This window comes from Chrysemys picta, chromosome 2 (assembly GCF_011386835.1).
Source record: "Chrysemys picta bellii isolate R12L10 chromosome 2, ASM1138683v2, whole genome shotgun sequence".
Lineage (NCBI taxonomy): Eukaryota > Metazoa > Chordata > Testudines > Emydidae > Chrysemys > Chrysemys picta.
In genome coordinates, this window is record NC_088792.1 from 184,684,409 (window position 1) to 184,703,001 (window position 18,593).

The window sequence follows — 18,593 nt, forward strand, 5'->3', positions numbered from 1 at the left end:
CCCCTGCTGAAGAAGAAATTTTCAGTTATGAAGAATAACAGTGCAAAAAAAAAAAAGAAGACTAGTAAGCCTAAAGGTATGTTTTCAAAACATGTGTACCAGTTCTACTCAAAGAGACGCTGGATGGGGAAACTCAGGTGTGGGGCGTGTGCCAGTGAGCATGCACAAAGCCATCTAAGTCCTGACGCTCCTGAACTGCGTGGAGCTCATTGGTGGGATTCTCAAACTAATGCCCCAATCCCCCTCCACCTATTTCACCACCACCACCACCTTCTCTGTTTTTTGTGGGAAAGGGCTGGCCTGACTAGGCATCTAACTCCAGTAAAGGATTCATGGTTGTGAATTCCAAGTGGTGATACGCACCTCCCTTTGGCCTGGATTAGATGTCTATATCCCTTTGAAGGGTGGGGCTTGTGATCCACTCCTCTCCTCAGTATTTCCTGTTGACTAGCCTAGGTGTTTACCTCTTCTGCGTGCTGGCTTTCGTGGATCCCTTAACTCTCCCCATGCATTGTATAGGAAGCCTGGACACCTAACTTGGGGATGTGAATCCCACTGGGTGGTAGAGTGCCTAAAGTTAGGCATTGCAGGGTTGAGCGTAAGTCCCCTTTGTGGATCTAGCCCCTTGTGACTAAAACAGGATTTGTCATGATACATAGAGGGGTATTGCTGTAATATACAGCTCTGTACATCTATATTCTCTCTAATGGTAAAACTTGCCAGCTCCAAATATTAGAAAGGATAAAGTAAATTTTACTTGCTGATAATTAAAGTTCTTTTGCTCAAATCCCATACACAAGTATGCATTCATGTAACCCTATTATTCCCACTTAGAACTGAACTGGGGTTGCAGAAGGCTTCTGTCTCAGTGCAAAAAGCTGCCTATGCAGTGTTTATGGTTAATTTTTAAATTTATTAAAACAACTCCAGGGTACTCACAGCTCAGCATGCAACCAAAGATACTGACTTGTGTGATAAAGTCAAAGAAGTTAAGTTACCTGTGGGTAACCTCAACTCTATCCAAGCTTTCAAAAGGTAGTTATTTTAAAGCCAGTACCAGCTTCAGGTCATATCACTTTCGTTTGTTTGACCAGGTGCTGAAGTGAAAAACTTGTGTTTGTTGTGGAGACAGTTAAGCTGGTGTGTTGTAAAGTCAGTTTTATTCTATCTGCAAGCAATGAATGGTCTGGCTCTTAAAGTTGCTGAGAGCTCAGTTTAGGCTGAATCTGTGGAATGAGTTAAATTCCACAGTCGCAGCTGGACTTTGCGGAGTCAGACCCATAGGAAGGGAGAAGAATATTTTGACTCTGGCTTGCAGCCATACCTTTTGAAATTCTTGCAGTAGTGTAGTTCAGAGCAACAGGCAGAATGTGAGTCTCTGACTTCTAAAGAGTGTGGGTTGTGACTGTCCTGCTGGAAAAGCAAGTCAGAGTTCAAAGCCGGAGTAGAAATACACCTGGGAAACCCAGGCTGGCACTGTACCCCTTTGAATTCAACTTTGTTCTTACAGCAGCAGTCTTCAGAGCACTGACCAGAATGAAAATTACTGACTTCATATTAATTTTACACAAAATGTGGTTTAAAGGTTTTAGCTTCCCAAATTAAATGTACAGTTGCGGATTTAGACTGAGCTGTACTGTCAGTAATAGAACACAGCAAAATAAAACAGTTGTGGAAAATACACAACAACTTTGTTTCTTGTTGTTTTTTAAACTTCCCTGGAGTGCCAAAACCATTCATCTGTACTACATGTAACATTACTGATGTAATTGCCAATGTAACCGTTGGTTTTAGCAGCACAATTATTGTCGCATAAGAATGAAAAAGAAACAAACCAGGAACTTAACTTATCCTTTGACAATTCTTTTGTACATGCCACTACAGTTCTGTTGTACGCTTCTGCCACACCTCCCTCCCCTTTGTCATAGGGTATACAAGTTACTGAAATGGATCAAAGGAAGAGGTATCCAAACAGGAGTTTATAAGAAGAGGCCTACATTACTATTCCATATATCTTATCTAACTTTCATTCATTTCAGTTTGCAAGATTATAGTGATATTTTTCAAACTAAAGTTATGCCTGAGACAGATGTACAACTAGAAAAGGAGTTGAAGGGGGCAGGGAGTTTCTAAAAGATGTAATACTGGAGGCTCAACGTCAAGCTATTCTGACGCAGAGGAAAGATAAGAAGAGCCACAGGCGGCCAATGAGGCTACACAAAGAGCTTTTTACTGTCTAAAAAACCAAAAGTGATACATACAGGAAATTGAAGGAGGGGCATATCACCAAGGAAGTATACATGGGAACAGCGCAAGTGTGTAGGGACAAAATCAGGAAATCCAAGACAAAGAATGATTTACAGCTGGCAAGGAATGTTAGAGACAACAAGAAGGGGTTCTTCAAATACATCAGACAAAAAACAAAGATCAAGGACGGTGTGAGTCCACTGCTCAATGGAAAAGGTGAGCTGCTAATGGAAGACGATAGGAAGGCAGAGCTGTTCAATGCCTACTTTGCTTCAGTCTTCTCACAAAAATTACATGTGACCAGATGACTAGCAAAGTTACTACAGACAATAAAGTGGAAAGGATGCAGATGTGTTCTTTATTTAGCCCTGTCAGAGCTCTTCTGAGCAATTCGAATGAATTCAAATCAGTGGGGCCGGATGCTATTCATCCCAGGGTACTAAAGGAATTAGCTGAATAAATCTTGAAGCTACTGGCAATAATATTACTAACTCATAGGTAACAGGAGAGGTTCCAGAAGACTGGAGAAGGGCTAATGTAGGGCCCGTCTTTAAAAGAGGGGGAAAGGAGGAGCTGGGGCACTACAGACCAGTCAGCCTGACTCTGATGCCTGGGAATCTACTGGAACAACATATAAAGAATTCAGTTTGCAAGTACCTGGAGGATGGGGTAATCATTAGCAGCCAGCATGGATTTATTAAGAACAAATCATACCAAACCAGCTTGATTTCCTTCTTTGACAGTGTAACTGGTTTGGTGGATAGGAGGAATACGGTGGACATAATATACCTGGACTTTAGCAAGGCTTTTGACACAGTGTCACATGACATTCTGATAGGTGAACTGGAGAAACTGGGCTTGGTGGAACTGCCATTAAGTAGATACATAATTTTTTAAACAACCACAAATAAAGAGTAACTATTAATGGAATGTCAGAGTTGAGAGAGGTCTCAAATGGGGTTCAACAAGGATCTGTACAGTGTTAACATCTTTATTAATGACCTGGATGTAGAAATAAAGAGCATGCTGATCAAAGTTTCAGATGACACAAGGCTGGGTGTGGGGGGAGGTTGCCTACACTTTGGAGGATAGAGCTAAAATTCGGAGGGATTTTGATAAATTGGAGAACTGGGTTAGAGACAACAACATGAAATTCAACAAAGACAAATGTAAGGTGCTACACTTAGGAAGGAAAAACCAAATGCACGAATACAGAATGGGGAATAACTGGCTTGGCAGTAGCACTTCTGAGAAGGTTCTGGGAGTTGTGGTGGGTCACAGCCTCAACATGAGTCAGCAATATGATCTGTTGCAAAAAAAGCAAATGCAATTTTAGGTTGCATTAACAGGCATAGCATGCAAGTCACGGGAGGTGATAGTACCGCTCTACTCAGCTCTGGTTAGGCCTCTGCTTGGAGAACTGTGTCTAATTTTGGTCACCAGTGTATAGAAAGGATGTAAACTGGAAAGGATCCAGAGGCGAGCAACAAAGATGATCAAAGGGATGGAATGCAAGCCATCTGAGCAAAGGCTGAAGGAACTGGGAATGTTTAGTTTGGAAAAGAGGAGATTGAGGGGGGACATGATAGCAGTCTTCAAATACTTGAAAGGATGCCATAAAAAAGATGGAGAAAAGTTGTTCTCTTTTGCTACAGAGGGCAGAACAAGAGGCAATGGGTTCAAACTACAACACAGCAGATTTAGATTAAATCTCAGGAAAAACTTCCTAACTGAAAAAACAGTAGGACAATGGAACAGACCGCCTAGCGAGGATGTGGAAGCTCCTTCACTGGAGGTTTTCATCACCATCTGTCTTGGATGGTTTAGACACAACAAATTATGCATCTTGGGCAGGGGGTTAGACTAGATGACACTTATGGTCCCTTCTGACCCTATGATTTAAATAAAATGGGGGGAGGGGTAAGCTCTGAACTTGTTATGAGCTACACACACAAATACATATCACAGTGCCTGCATGGAGTCCCTTTGAAGTAAATACAATGAGGTCATTGCTGGATTGAGGCTTTAAGGGAGACATCGACAAGACAGTATAAAGTTGAGGGTTGTGTGTTCCTCTCATCCCACAGTGGTTGTACTTATGGCCTTGTGTATGTCAGTGTGTTCAGATATGGGGGTTTCAGTCCATACCATAATAAAGAGATTTGAGTCCAGGTGTTAAACTTGGATCTCGATTGAGATTATGAAACCTCCCACCCTTTCACAAGAAAGACATGGGTTTCATTTGGCCCATCTGTCTTTTACTCACTTTAGTTACAGATAACAAACTACATAGTAAACAGGACACAGTTTCAGACTGCTAAAATTAATGAAGCAAATAAATATCTTCTCTATTAGTTTTTTTATTATTATTATTATTGGTCTTATGTTTGATGTAAGGCATTAGTCTGATCAGAACTGGTTCATTGATAAGACTCAGCAGCACTTTGTAGACTGGTTACAAACTACAGAAGGTTTGGGAGTATTGTCCTTAACATAATTTCTGAAATCAGATGTGTGCATTAGAACAGTAAAACCTGTTTGTTTAGGCTTTGGCACTGCTGGAATTCCCATGATAAACCTGAAATACGCTTGCAACTCAAAACAGGCCGTGAAATAAGTTTCCACTCAGGTCTAATATTAATAATGTTGCTCAGATTGGTAAAGATGTACTAATTTAATACCTGGCTTCCTTGAGATATGGAATTTTTAATTGAGGTTGAGTATGTTGGTTCAGTCTCTATCTATACTGTTACTGATAGTCATTCCTTTAGATACAGTATGAGTAGAATGCACTGATTCTTGAATATATTTCTAAAAAGTTAAAACCTTGATAAATTTTAGGCAGAAAAATCCCAAGAATAATTGATTAGGATCTGTAAAAAGGGATATTCCCTATATTTTAACTGATGATTATGTCCTCATGAACACCAGACAGTGAAATCGCCAGTCCCAGAAGTCTTCTTATAGTTCCTGCAATGCACTGTACTTTTTTAAACACTGCAGAACTCTGGATTTAACTCAGGTTTAATTTTTGCTTAACAGATCAATTTTAAAGTGCAGTATTTGCTTTTGGATTTGGTTGTATTTATTTTTTTATATCTCATGGAAGAGAATGAATGTATATCATTTACGTATCATGTTACTGGTCTGGTCGTCCGCAAGGCCTCCTTTTGGAAGAAAAGGATGACACTAACACAGCCTGAAGTGGGCTTTGAATGACACCACCTGCACTTTATCTGTCTTTAGAGCTCCAAGTGCAGCCCCTTCAGAGCCATCACAGTTGTTCAGGTCACTGGGTGATTGGGAACTCATATCTTCCACTGATTTGGTTGCTGAACATGCACGTCAAGTCAACATGCTAAAAATCCATGTGGAATTTGGAATTGCTGAAAAACTGGAAGTAGAGAGAGAACAGAATAATAGAGCAGATCATTTGAGATAAAACAGCAAGACTAGGCAATCCCTTAGGCACAAGGCTTTTTTTCTTTTTCCATGGCTTTCTGAAACCTGGTAAACATGGATATTAGCTATTGCCTTCCTCCTTCATTTGGTGTCATATTATACCCCCTTAAACCCTCTTTCTCCTTCATGGTGACTACTGTTGTGCCAATCCTTCGTCTGTTCAGGATGACAGAAAGCATCCAAGTCCACTGTCTGACATCTGAACAGATCAATTTGGGGGCGCACCATGAAGAGAGCAAAAGAGAGTATGGTAGCCAAATTGATCCTGGGCTTGGATACTCTGTATACCAGCCTAACTGCTTAATTAACACAACAATATTTAGTTTACTATTCATTATAGTCCCATACAGGTATACGTCCCAATATGGTAGATTGGTAGTCTGAAGAGCAGTTGCTTTATCTGTTACCCAGATGTCAGGCTAATCTGCGATTGTCCTGACACACACAAAAAACCCCTCATACTAGTCAAATACTTTTCACTCAACGAAACACTAAATGAGACAAGTTTTCTGTTTGGTTACAGCATCATGCTTGGAAAATGCCCTCTTCCAGCAGCCTGTGGTATTCTATCTGCTTTTTGTATTGAATTCATTTGAAAAAATAATAATAATCCCATGTACATCAGGTATATTACACAAAAAGAAGCACAAAAATTGCCATGCTAGATCAAACCCATGAGTTACCATTTTTTAATCCAAAAACCACAGAATTATGTTTAGCGCATGCTAGTATTTATGGATTCAGATTAGACTAAATGGATTTTTAAAGACATTCGATTTTTTTCATCCCCTCCCTTTCCCGCATGGTGTCACTACAGAGCAGAGTTAAGGTTTTTTTACACCTTAACATATTTGGATTTTTTTTTAAGTATAACCTTAATATTGAATTTCCTGTGTTTGTAGTGCTTGGTTTTGGGATAATTGCAACATCCCTGACTGTAGTTTACTCTAAATTACTGATATGTATTCTCAGCCTTAACTTCATTTTAACATACTTTTTGTCTGAGAAAGTCCTTGGTTTTGTTTTAATTAAAAAGTTAGATATATGAACTAAACTAAACAAGAAACTTAAAGGGAGTGCTACCGTATTTCTAATGATTTGAAACGATAAAGTATCAACCTTAAATCATTTTTTTAAATTGTAACTGTCATGGTCAGATTAACCAGTATACTCTGGTTACTTGCTCCCACTCTGGAGCAGCACAAAACAGCCAGAATATATCATCCAGTTAAACTGAGTTTACTACTGCTTTTTCCCCTCAGAACATGATCGAGCAGCTGGAATGTCCACCACAGTATCCCACTCTCTCCTGTTCTTCAAAGTCCCTCTGCCTCTTGTCCCTCCCTAAATTTCCCATCCACATATGCTCCAAATTCCCCCTGCCTCTTGCTCCTACCTCTGGTTATCCTGGGTCCACACACTTACATCCCACTGTCCCTGCAATACCTGGAGCCATTATACATTTTCAGTTATGAAGAATAATAGGAAAAATGACCATTAATCTTAAATTTAAAAAACGAATGTAGCACATACACAAGACTTCAGTGAGTTTTTAACTATGAGAGGTTAGGATTGCCAACTTTCTAATCGCTCAAAACCGAACACCTCTGCCCCGCCCCTTCCCCGAGGCCCCGCCCCCTCTCCATCCCCCGTCCCACTGTTGCTCGCTCTCCCCCACCCTCACTTGCTTTCACTGGGCTGGGGCAGTGGATTGGAGGGGTTGAGGGCTCCGGCTGGGAGTGCAGGTTCTGTGGTGGGGCCGGGGATTTGGGGTGCAGGAGGGGGCTCCAGGCTGGGGTCAAGGGGTTCGGAGTGTGTTAGGGGACTCAGGGCTGGGGCAGAGGGTTGGAGTGCGGGAGGAGGCTTGGGATGCAGGCTCCAGGAAGGGGTTCAGGGATGGGGCAAGGGTGCAGGCTGTGGGAGGGAGTTAAGATGAGGAGGGGGTGCAGGGCTGGGGTAGGGGATTGGGGTGCGGGCTCCGGATGGGGGTATGGGTTCTGGGGTGGGGCCAGGGATGAGGAGTTTGGGGTGTAGGAGGGGGCTCAGGCCTGGGGCAGGGGGTTGGGGTGCAGGAGGAAGTGTGGGGTGCAAGCTCCAGGAGGGGGCTCATGGCTGGTGCAGGGGTGCAGGCTCTGGGAGGGAGTTAGGGTGTGGGAGGGGGTACAGGGTTGGAGCAGATGGTTTGGGGCACAGGCTCCATCAGAGCAGCGCTTACCTCAGGCGGCTCCCGGTCGGTGGTGCAGCAGCACTAAGGCAGGCTCCCTGTCTGCCCTGGCTCTGTGCAGCTCCCGGAAGTGGCCAGCATGTCCCTGCAGCCCCTAGTCAGAGGGCCAGGGGGCTCTGCCCAAGCCTGCAAGCACCACCCCCGCAGCTCCCGTTGTCCGCGGTTCCCTGATCACCCCTGCGCCTAGGAGCCACAGGGACATGCCGATAGCTTCCGGGGGCTGCACAGAGCCAGGGCAGGCAGGGAGCCTGCCTTAGCCCCACTGCACTGCCGACTGGACTTCTAACGTCCCAGTCAGCGTTGTTGACCGGAGCCGCCAGGATCCCTTTTCAACCAGGCGTTCTGTTAGAAAACCGGACGCCTGACCATCCCTATGAGAGGTTTGAAGAGCATATTCTGTTACTGAGATTATTAGGGGGGGAAAACATCTGACGCTGGGTGCTAAATTTCTTAAAAGACCCATTTTTAATTAATTCTACTTCATGAACTAATAGATTTATTTGTAAATTCTCAGAAAATTAATTCTGTACTCAAAGAGAAAGTGCTGTAATTTTGGGGAGTAAATGCTGTAATTTTAAAGAAAGAGGTTAAATCCCTGCTTTAAGTGCAAAACTCAACCTTAACTATGGAGTCACCAATGTTGCCATAATCATGAATGCATTTTAGTATTTGTGATCCCAAATTAGATCAATGTTATTTTTTTAAAGACACATTAGGTTTTTTTTACCCCTGCCCCTTCCCCCCGTTCCCCTTCATGGTGTCACTACAATACATGGGTCCTCGTTTAAACAGTAAACTTAAACTTATTGAGAAAAAAATTAGTGTTTGTAAAAATATGGCACTGTAAGAATACAGGAAGCATAACATGCAGCTATATAGCTTTTTACTTATGTTGTGAGTTGAAAAAAATGCAGTCTGATATATGAATAAGTAATGCTGAAAATATCAAATTATACATTGTTGTCTGTCGTATCAGACAAAAACTTTAAAACCGTGTTCTCAGAAAAGCAAAGATGAATAATGAAGTTCATGTACATCAATAAATAAACCAGAACAGTGAGTCTATTTTTGACATAGTAATTCAGGAGTAGATAGGTTAGGTCAAAAACCCTAGCCACCCCTGAAATGAATTTTAGTCTGTTTCATTATAGGTGTGATCGGCAAGGCAGGAATAACACCACCTGGTGTTAGCAATGCTGATAAAAATGATTTATTGCAATGATGTCAGAATTGGCTGTAGAAAGTTATTTGCATTATCACTTCTGCCCTTTCAGACCTTGCAGGGAACAGTCATAGGATCATGGTAAAAGTAAGTTACAAGCTTATCAAAAACTTCTGTAATCTGACTGGGGCGGAACAGTTTTCTAACCTCTTTTCTACTAGGATGACATATAGAATAATTCGAGGTCAAAAAGGGTGGTTCATTGGTTTTGATCAAATTTCTTGTTCTGTTCTTCACAACAGCAGATTATCTTCAGGCCATAGTAACTTGGTTGTTTTGATGATTTGGTGCATATTTGTGGCATAATATAAGTACAGAATTTGAAGGAATAAACATTCAAATCTGCATGCAAATGATTAAAAATATGTCCTGGCTAGGGTTGCCAACTTTGTAACTGCAAAAAAAACCGAACACCCTAGGCCTGCCCCTTCCCCAAGGCCCTGCCCCATGCCCCATCCCCTTCCCTGAGGCCCCACCCACTGCTCACTACATTCCTCCTCCCTCGGTGGCTCGCTCTCCCCTATCCTCACTCACTTTCTCTGGGCTGGGGCAGAAGATTGGGGTGCGGGAGGGGGTGAGGGCTCTAACTGGGGGGGTGGGCTCCGGGGTGGGGCTGAGGGGTTTGGGGTGTAGGAAGGGGCTCCAGGCTTGGGGGTGGGGCTGAGGAATTTGGAGTGTGGGAGGGGGCTGTGGATTTAGGTAGGGGTTTGGGATGTGTGAGGGGTGAGGGCTCTGGAACTGGGTGCAGGCTGGGGGGGTGGGGCTGAGGGATTCAGAGTGCAGGAGGGGGCTGCGGGTTGAGGCAAGGGGTTGGAATGCAAGAGGGGGTGCGGACTCTGGGGTGGGGCCGGGGATGAGGGGTTTGGGTTGCAGGCGGGGGCCCTAGGCTGGGGGTGGGGTGGGGTTGAGGGATTCGGAGTGCGGGGGGGGGCTGCAGGTTGAGGCGAGGAACTGAGGTGTAGGAGAGGTATGGGCTCTGGGCTGGGGGTATGGTCTCTAGGGTGGGGCTAAGGATGAAGGGTTCAGGGTGTGGGAGTGGGCTCTGGGCTGGGGCGGGGGTTAGTGTGCAGGGGGGGTGAGGGCTCTGGCATGGGGTCGGGGATGAGGGGTTCGGGTGCAGGAGGGGGCTCCGGGATTGGGGAGGACTTAAGGCTGGGGTTGGGGCACGGGCTTACCTCGGGTGGCTCCCGGTCAGCGGCGCAGCAGGGCTAAGGCAGGCTAGTCCCTACCTGTCCTGGCTATGTGCTGTGCACTGGAAGTGGCCAGCAGGTCTGGCTCCTAGGCGGGGGTGGGTAGGCCCACGCTGCTCTCACCCGCAGGCAAACACCCCCACCTCTCCAGCTCCCATTGGCCGTGGTTCCTGGTCAATGGGAGTGCGGAGCCAGAGCTCGGAGTGGGGGCAGTGTGCGGTGCCGAGAAGCCGGATTTCCTGGCTGCTTCTGCGGCACAGCCCAGAGCCAGGACAGGTAGGGACTCGCCTGCCTTAGCCCTGCAGTACCATCAACCGGACTTTTAACAGCCCGGTCAGCAGTGCTGACCGGAGCCACCAGGATCCCTTTTCAACCGAGCGTTCCAGTCAAAAACCGGACACTTGGCAACTCTAATCCTGGCTATAGTGGTTCCAAAGCCTTTCTGAGTTACTTTGTCAATTTACCATACTGTGATTTGGCTTGGAGTGTCAGCACCTGTGAGCAATTTAACTTGGAGTGGATCTCCGGCTACTCCAAACTCCCCTCTCTCGGTTGTTAGGCTGGAGTTTGGAACTGTAGAAGGTCCCTTGCAGGTCTGAGCACACAGGGTAAAACAGGAGGTGGAGCAGCAATCCTGCATCACGTCCCAACACAGGCTACTTATTAAGGTAACAGTATACCAATCATGAGTAGAGCTGAGAGAATAGTTATTTTGTTTTGAACCACAACTGATTTTTTTAATACAATGATCCAAATGGGAACCTGTGATGGGATTCAAAATGGGGAGTGACCTACTCTGATCATTATTATTTATTCAAAAAGCTATGTAAAATGGTTAAGGTTGAGAGTACATATAAGGAACCGTGGGTGAAAACATCTGAAGAATGTTGCAGTTATCCCCAAAGAAGCAACTGAATTAAGGTTAAACTGTAAAGAAATCCAAACATGTTTTGGTATGGAAATGCATTGCTGAGGCATCTGTAATGGGGTACTGGCCCTTTAAGGCCAGAGGCGGTAGTTGAAAGGTCAACTACCCAGTTCCATGTGTCCAGAGAACCAAATGAAGTGTCACTGGGAGAAAGTAAGTTGGTCCCAGGGAACAGTTAATGTCTGGGAGGGGGGAGGTGTGGAAAAATCCAGACAACTGTTCCTCTAAGGCTCTGAAACCAGGAGCCTTGTAAAGTAGGTGCGGCAAGTCTTCCCTCTCACCCAGCCAGCACAGGTGGGTGTTTGGAGTTATTAGACATACCTGGGGATGATTAGTTGATTATTTTCATCATAATGCAGCATTGCTGTGGTTGTGTACATATTATTTCAATGTACAGTGAATTGGGCCTAAAGGAATCTATATACTGGTTTAGATTTGTATAGATATTTCTCTCTCGAAATTTTATTAATCTGTTTCACAAATATTTTACTCTTATAGCTAGCATCCATACTATAGTATTTATATTATAATTTACTGCTTTATTTAAAAATAAAGGCGTGCTTTCAAAGAATTATCGAGTATCTTCAGTACGTTTCTTATTACGCTACCTGTTTTGTTCTATAATAATGTGGTGTTTCCTGTAAAAAAAGAAATAGAGAATACAGGTCTCAGTCCCTTCTGATCTAAGCATTACAAAGTGTTTCACTACTGCTCAAAAATGAATATGGGGAAAAAGGAAAACCAATGAGGATGAAGTAGTTCCCTGCATCTTGGCACTATTGTTTTGGATTTCTGGATGGAATCACCAGGATCTTTCCTTTAATATTAAACGTACTGTATACTGGCTACTTATGCTGTCTGTAGTAGTCATTGCAAAAATATTACACAGTTCAGGTTGCTCTGTAGTTCATGTCAGTTCTGTATGATCATTGTTGAAAACTGTTATTCTTTTTAGAAGCTACTAATTCCTTCAACTAGCATGGGATATTTTAGTGAGAAAGTTGCAGCGGTAATTGCACTACTTGGTCTTTGTGTGGAACAACCCCTCCTTCCCTACCACACACATGCACACAGAGTTTTACAGTACATACATCAGGAGTGCAGCAACGTTTTAATCCATTTCACAGCAGGTGCTTGCATGTTTTTCCCAGCTAAAGAGGGCAATGGAAAATACCTCAGTTGCAGTTACCAAATAACATGAAGTTTATAGTTGGTAGTAAAAGAAAGAAGTGAAGAATTACTCCCCCTCCACCTAGATTTAAAATGGCCCTCATCACCATTGTATCTGAATGCCTCTGTATCTGTACTTTGAAAAGGCATATTGAGTTTATCTCATCGCTTCCATAAAACTTGGTCCTTTGAGTACTGTAGACTAAGAACTATAGGATTAAAATTAAATTTGTCCAGGATTCATCAGAATTTCACAGCACACCAAAACCACTGCTTCCCCAGTAGAGAGCACCACCTTTCATCATGCTTGATTGTGTCTTGGCAGTCTCATGCGCCTCCAAAATGCTAACCATTTTGTACAGCACTGAGGCAGACAGCTCCACAGGGTGAGCTGTTGCTTCCAAACTGAAGGAGACATATTTCCTGTGTGTTCCCCAGAGGGCCATATATCCTATTCCACCACTGTGTTTGTCTTTCTGATAGAAGATAGCATTAGGTTTGTATGCAGTACCTATTTTTATTTGATGAAAACAGATTTTGAGAACTTATGGAAGGAAAAAGACTGCTCAAAATATGGATTTTTATGAGGCAGGGGAGTGATTAATATAGTATAATTGATGTCTAGATGTTTTAATAACATAGCAGCCAATGACAGAAGATATATAAGGAGAGTACAGATTTCTTCATGTTAATGTTTTAAATGTACTCCTTGATCTCAAACAACTGCAATTCTACCTTAAACTCACATATTGAAGAGAGCTGTAAACTATACTGTTTAACAGCATTTGGGCAATGATATTGTTTAATCCTCATAAGATCAGGTCATAGGAGATGTATTATTATTCCATACTGTGCTGATTCATCTACCACAGCTGTTACACTGCTGGGGTAACCTGAATAAATATGCATTAGTGGGATTAAACCAAAAATATGGTTTCATCTAGAGCATCAATAATGCCTTGAATAGAGTGGGGGAGAGGATATTAGTTAAATATGTTCTAATTGCATTTTGAATTATAAAAAGGCCCACATTAAAATGAAGTTTCATATCTAATTTCTGTAATAAATGGATACTTTCAGAAGCTGCAGAAATATCTCTGAGAGCTGCCTGTTGTGTTTTTCATTTGGTTTTGGGGGAAGCTAAAAACAACCAGAGTTTTAGTTTGAATAACATTGTCTGCTTTAGCTCTGCCTAACATCTGATATATATATTAGGAAAAATATTCACACCGCCATTGAGTATCTCTGAGAATATGTAGTCACTTGAGTGCATGTTTGGGAAATATTTAAAAGCTGCAATATTTAATTACCGGTAAGTCTTTAATTTTAAAATATATGCTATCAGGAATTTGTGGTAGTCTGAAAATGTTTCTGCTTGAGTGTATAAGGGCCATTGAGCACTGATGAAATATGATTGAGACCATTAAGTATTTGCTGTCCCTGTGGAAATCTGCCCAAATTTGGCCAAATTATAAGGCTTTAAAATATTACAGTTTGCACATGCTCAGTAGAAACTTCTTAGATTTTAGCAGAGAAAAATCTCTGACGATTCTGTCCTCACTGAGCATGCTCAAGACCCTGGCAGTTCCTAGTCCTGACCAAACAATGCATGTGCCATCCCAAGATGTGTGACGGGTGCTACAGGAGTAAAGCTGGACTTACCCTGTAATAGCTGCTGAGCAGGAGTTTTGAGAATCTCAGTGGGACCTAAATTTTCGATTTAGTGAGTACCTAAATCACTGTGCATCTGGGCCATGCTACTGAGACTGTGGGGAGGAGTTGAGAACAGGTATGCTAGGTGCCTAGCACAGGCTCATAAGCACTGACATGGGGGGAGGGGGGAATTAACCATTGACGTGAATGGAGCAGTTCACACCTCTCAGAGCTATTGTTTTAGGCTGTATTCCTCTCCTTGGAGTGTTCTGTTCTGCTGAGAACATTTCACTGAGATGCATGGGCCACTTCACACCTCTGAACCTCCTATACTGCAGTTGGGTGTGTAGAGCCACTTTCCCGTACACTCTCCACTCTCCTGTCCCTTCTTGCCTCCAGCTGGTACGTGCACGCTGCACAGCCCCATGAAGGTAGCTCTTCTTGGCCTTCTCGGGGCATGGAATGACACAGAAGAAGGTGGAGCCAGGACAGGGACACCCAAAGCAGCAGGGATGCACGTGTAGCAGCAGGGCTGTGTGGAGTCCTGTGTGGAAGGGGACTCAGAACAATAGGTGTGATGGCAGGAGCATTGGAAGAGCTGGAGCAGTGGTAAGGGAGTCTGAGCAGCTGGGGTATGGGGTATGGAATATGAGGATCGGAGCAGTGAGGGGGAGTGTTGGAATAGTGCAAGAAAGAGCTATGCCGTAGACGATGTTGGGGTGGCTTCAGCTTTGCCCCCTAAAATCCCCACATCAATCAATCAATGAGGGGTACTTACATGGCCTCTGTCACTGTAGTAGCTGAGTGCCTCACAATCTGTAATTTATTTATTCTCAAAGCACCCCTGTGAGGTAGGGAAGTAACAATTATTCCCATTTTTACAGATGGGGAAACTGAGACACAGAGAGGCACTCTTGCACAAGTGACTTGCCTAAGGTCACACAAAAAATCTCTTGCGGAGCAGGGGATTGCTTCCAAGTATCTCAAGTTCCAGTTCCTAACCACTGGACCATTTGTCCTTTCATGTCCCCCCTATATCTGTTCCCCTCCCTTCAGAAAATGCCCTCACTGACTCAGTGCATGTCCCTGCATTGTTCCTACATTCTCTCCCCAGATCCTCAGCCTGTGGATCTCATTCTGATGCCTGCCTCTCCATGGAAAGGACAGGTGGGAAGGGAGAATCAGGCTGTGCTGTACAGGCAAAGAGACTGGAAACAAGGAGATGATGCAGAGTCAACAAAGGAACTAACATGCAGCCAGTGCATTCTGTGGCCAGGGTAATCATTGCCAAGGTATCAGAGGCAGTGGAGTGGGAGAGCTGAGCTCTAATAAATAGGCCTGTTGAGAAATTCTTTAAAAAAAAACCAAGGAAATTAATTGCCCCAAAACTTCGATAATGCAGAGTTAAGGTTGCCCCGTGGCCTTCTAGAATGTGAAGAATGGCTAAACTTAAACTTCGAAAATCAGGAAACAAAGAGTTATTGTGACACCTCTGAAAAACAGAAAATGCAGAATTAAGTTATATATTACCCCGTCTGGAGTGGAGGGGCTGGTTTGAAGGGGGAAGCGGGGGCCAGAGACATGGTTTGGGAGGCATACCTTAACGGTTTATTCCTTGTTTTTCAGAAATTTGAGTTTTGCTGAACTCCATGTTCTGGAAGGGCATGGGATTCCATTGAGCAACCATAACTCTGCATGAATTAAGTTTTTTGTCAGTGGATCAAGAGCTATCACTGCAGGGTAGCACACACCAGGCTTCTGTAGGCCAAGCACATTTCACACACCAGGATCTTGTTTCATTCCTCCAGCCCTCTGACTCCCAAACCTTTGTGTGCCATCTTCCCTTGCCCCTCTCTTTTAGTGACTGTGCAGCTCCCTCCACCCTCTTTGTAATAACCATTTTGTTTTCCTTAGAGGAAAAAAAATTGTCTACTTTTGTGAGTGAAGAAAGAAGCTTACATGTCCTATAATGAAAGAGTGCTAGATGGCATGCATACACGTTGTAAGAGAGGGCATCCATGCTTTGCCTAACTGAGGGACACATGGCAGTTTGCCAGGAGTCAAAGGGCTGCAGCTGGCTTTTCTGTCATGTAATGTTGTTGGTTTTCTTAAAGCAATTACAATAATATAATAAAAAGCACATCATGAGCATTAGAAAAGACGGGGTAAGAAGAGAGGAGGGAAGGACTGTCACGAATACGGGCAAATAAGTATTATATCTTCTCCAGATATTTCTATGAAATCTGATAGAAGTTTCCAAGTTTGACTAATCTTTTGTTTGTTTGTTTACTTTTTGCATACTTATGTATTAAGATTTTATTAAGGAACTTAGTAAATTATAATGTAGCTACAGTTTTCCAATTTATCATATTTCTCTGAATAACTGACAGGGAAGACATTTGGAATGCCTGGCAATCCAAACTGGTGGATCTGATGAGATAGCCAAGGTTTTTATTTAATAATTTGGGGGGAAAAAAACTTGGTATACCCGATGCTAAAAATCCCATGCTAAGGAGATCTTATTTTGGCGAAGACACACTGTATTGCTGTACAGCTGGAAGAAGAAACTACAACTAGAAAAAATTATCTTAGAGATCACTAATCTTAGTGATAGAGAAACCGATTAGCTCATTAGCAGTCTCAGAGGAACAACTCTTCTTATTAGCAAAAAGAATGAGGACTACTTGTGGCACCTTAGAGACTAACAAATTTATTTGGGTATAAGCTTTCATGGGCAAAAAACACTTCATCAGATGCATGGAGTGGAAAATACAGTAGGTAGGTAGATAGATAGATAATATACATATACAGAGAACATGAAAAGATGGGGCTTGCCATACCAATCCCTCAGACAGAGACAAACACCTACAAGATCTCTATCAGGCGTTCTTAAAACTACAATACCCACCTGCTGAAGTGAAGAAACAGATTGACAGAGCCAGAAGAGTACCCAGAAATCACCTACTACAGGACAGGCCCAACAAAGAAAGTAAAAGAATGCCACTGGCCATCACCTTCAGCCCCCAACTAAAACCTCTCCAGCGCATTATCAAGGATCTACAACCTATCCTGAAGGATGATCCCTCACTCTCACAGACCTTGGGAGACAGACCAGTCCTCGCTTACAGACAGTCCCCCAACCTGAAGCAAATACTTACCAGCAACCACACAACAAAAACACTAACCCAGGAACCTATGCTTGCAACAAAGCCTGTTGACAGCTCTGTCCACATATCTATTCAAGGGACACCATCATAGGACCTAATCACATCAGCTGCACCACCAGGGGCTCGTTCACCTGCACATCTATCAATGTGATATATGCCATCATGTGCCAGCAATGCCCCTCTGCCATGTACATTGGCCAAACCGGACAGTCTCTACGCAAAAGAATAAATGGACACAAATCAGAAGTCAAGAATTATAACATTCAAAAACCAGTCAGAGAACACTTCAGCCTCCCTGGACACTCAATTAAAGACCTAAAAGTCACAATTCTTTAACAAAAAAACTGGAATTAATTTGCAAACTGGACATCATTACACAGACTAAAAACTATTTCCCCATGCTAATTTCCCCCTCTACTGTTACTCACACCTTCTTGTCAACTGTTTGAAATGGGCCATCCTGATTATCACTAGAAAAGTATGGTATGGCAACCCCTATCTTTTCATGTTCTCTGTGTGTGTGTGTATATATGTGTGTGTGTGTGTGTGTGTATATATATATATATATACACATATATCTTCCTACTATATTTTCCACTCCATGCATCTGATGAAGTGTTTTTTTTGCCCACGAAAGCTTATGCCCACATAAATTTGTTAGTCTCTAAGGTGCCACAAGTACTCCTCGTTCTTTTTGCTGATACAGACTACCACTCTGAAACCTGTCTTCTTATTAGGTATTACTTATGCTAATCAGTATCAGCTATACAGATGCCCCACTTTTATTCTGAAAACCATCATTTACCATGCTTGTTTAAAGAGGGAGAGCTTATTATTCACTTGACTCTTTAGTGCTGGTAACTAAAACAGAATTACTGACCTCACAGAAAAAGAGTTATTTGTTTGATAACTTTAGTGACCCTAATCATCATAGCTGCAGGTACCTTCATAAGTTTGTATTGGCCTGGCAACTAGAATTACCACATGCAATATGAAGCCATTGTATTTGCACTTTTAAATGAAAATAAAAGTGGTGCCAAGATGGGAAATAATTAGGGATTTTCCTGTTGCATCATCAAAGATAACCTAAATTGCCTACTACATTCCAGTTGCTTAAAATAAATATTGCAGTCATGCAGCCACCTGTTTAGGGTCCAAAGTGTATAAACATTAATATATCCATCTAACTAGATGGTGAACTTGTCTGACTTAAATGCAGTCTACAGGTCAAAATACAACCTAAGAGTTCAAGAATGTAGCATGTAGATGCCCCTGGATTACTTAAGTTTAGAATACACAACGATCCATCTTTTTCTAAGCAGCGAGCTTG

General features: G+C 42.9%; 1 protein-coding gene across 13 annotated transcripts in view; it reads left to right on the forward strand.

The window, feature by feature from the left end:
- The window catches only part of CDKAL1 (CDK5 regulatory subunit associated protein 1 like 1), a 790,609-nt gene that overhangs the window by 476,285 nt on the left and 295,731 nt on the right, over nt 1-18,593 (forward strand). The gene's annotated exons all lie outside the window — the stretch shown is intronic.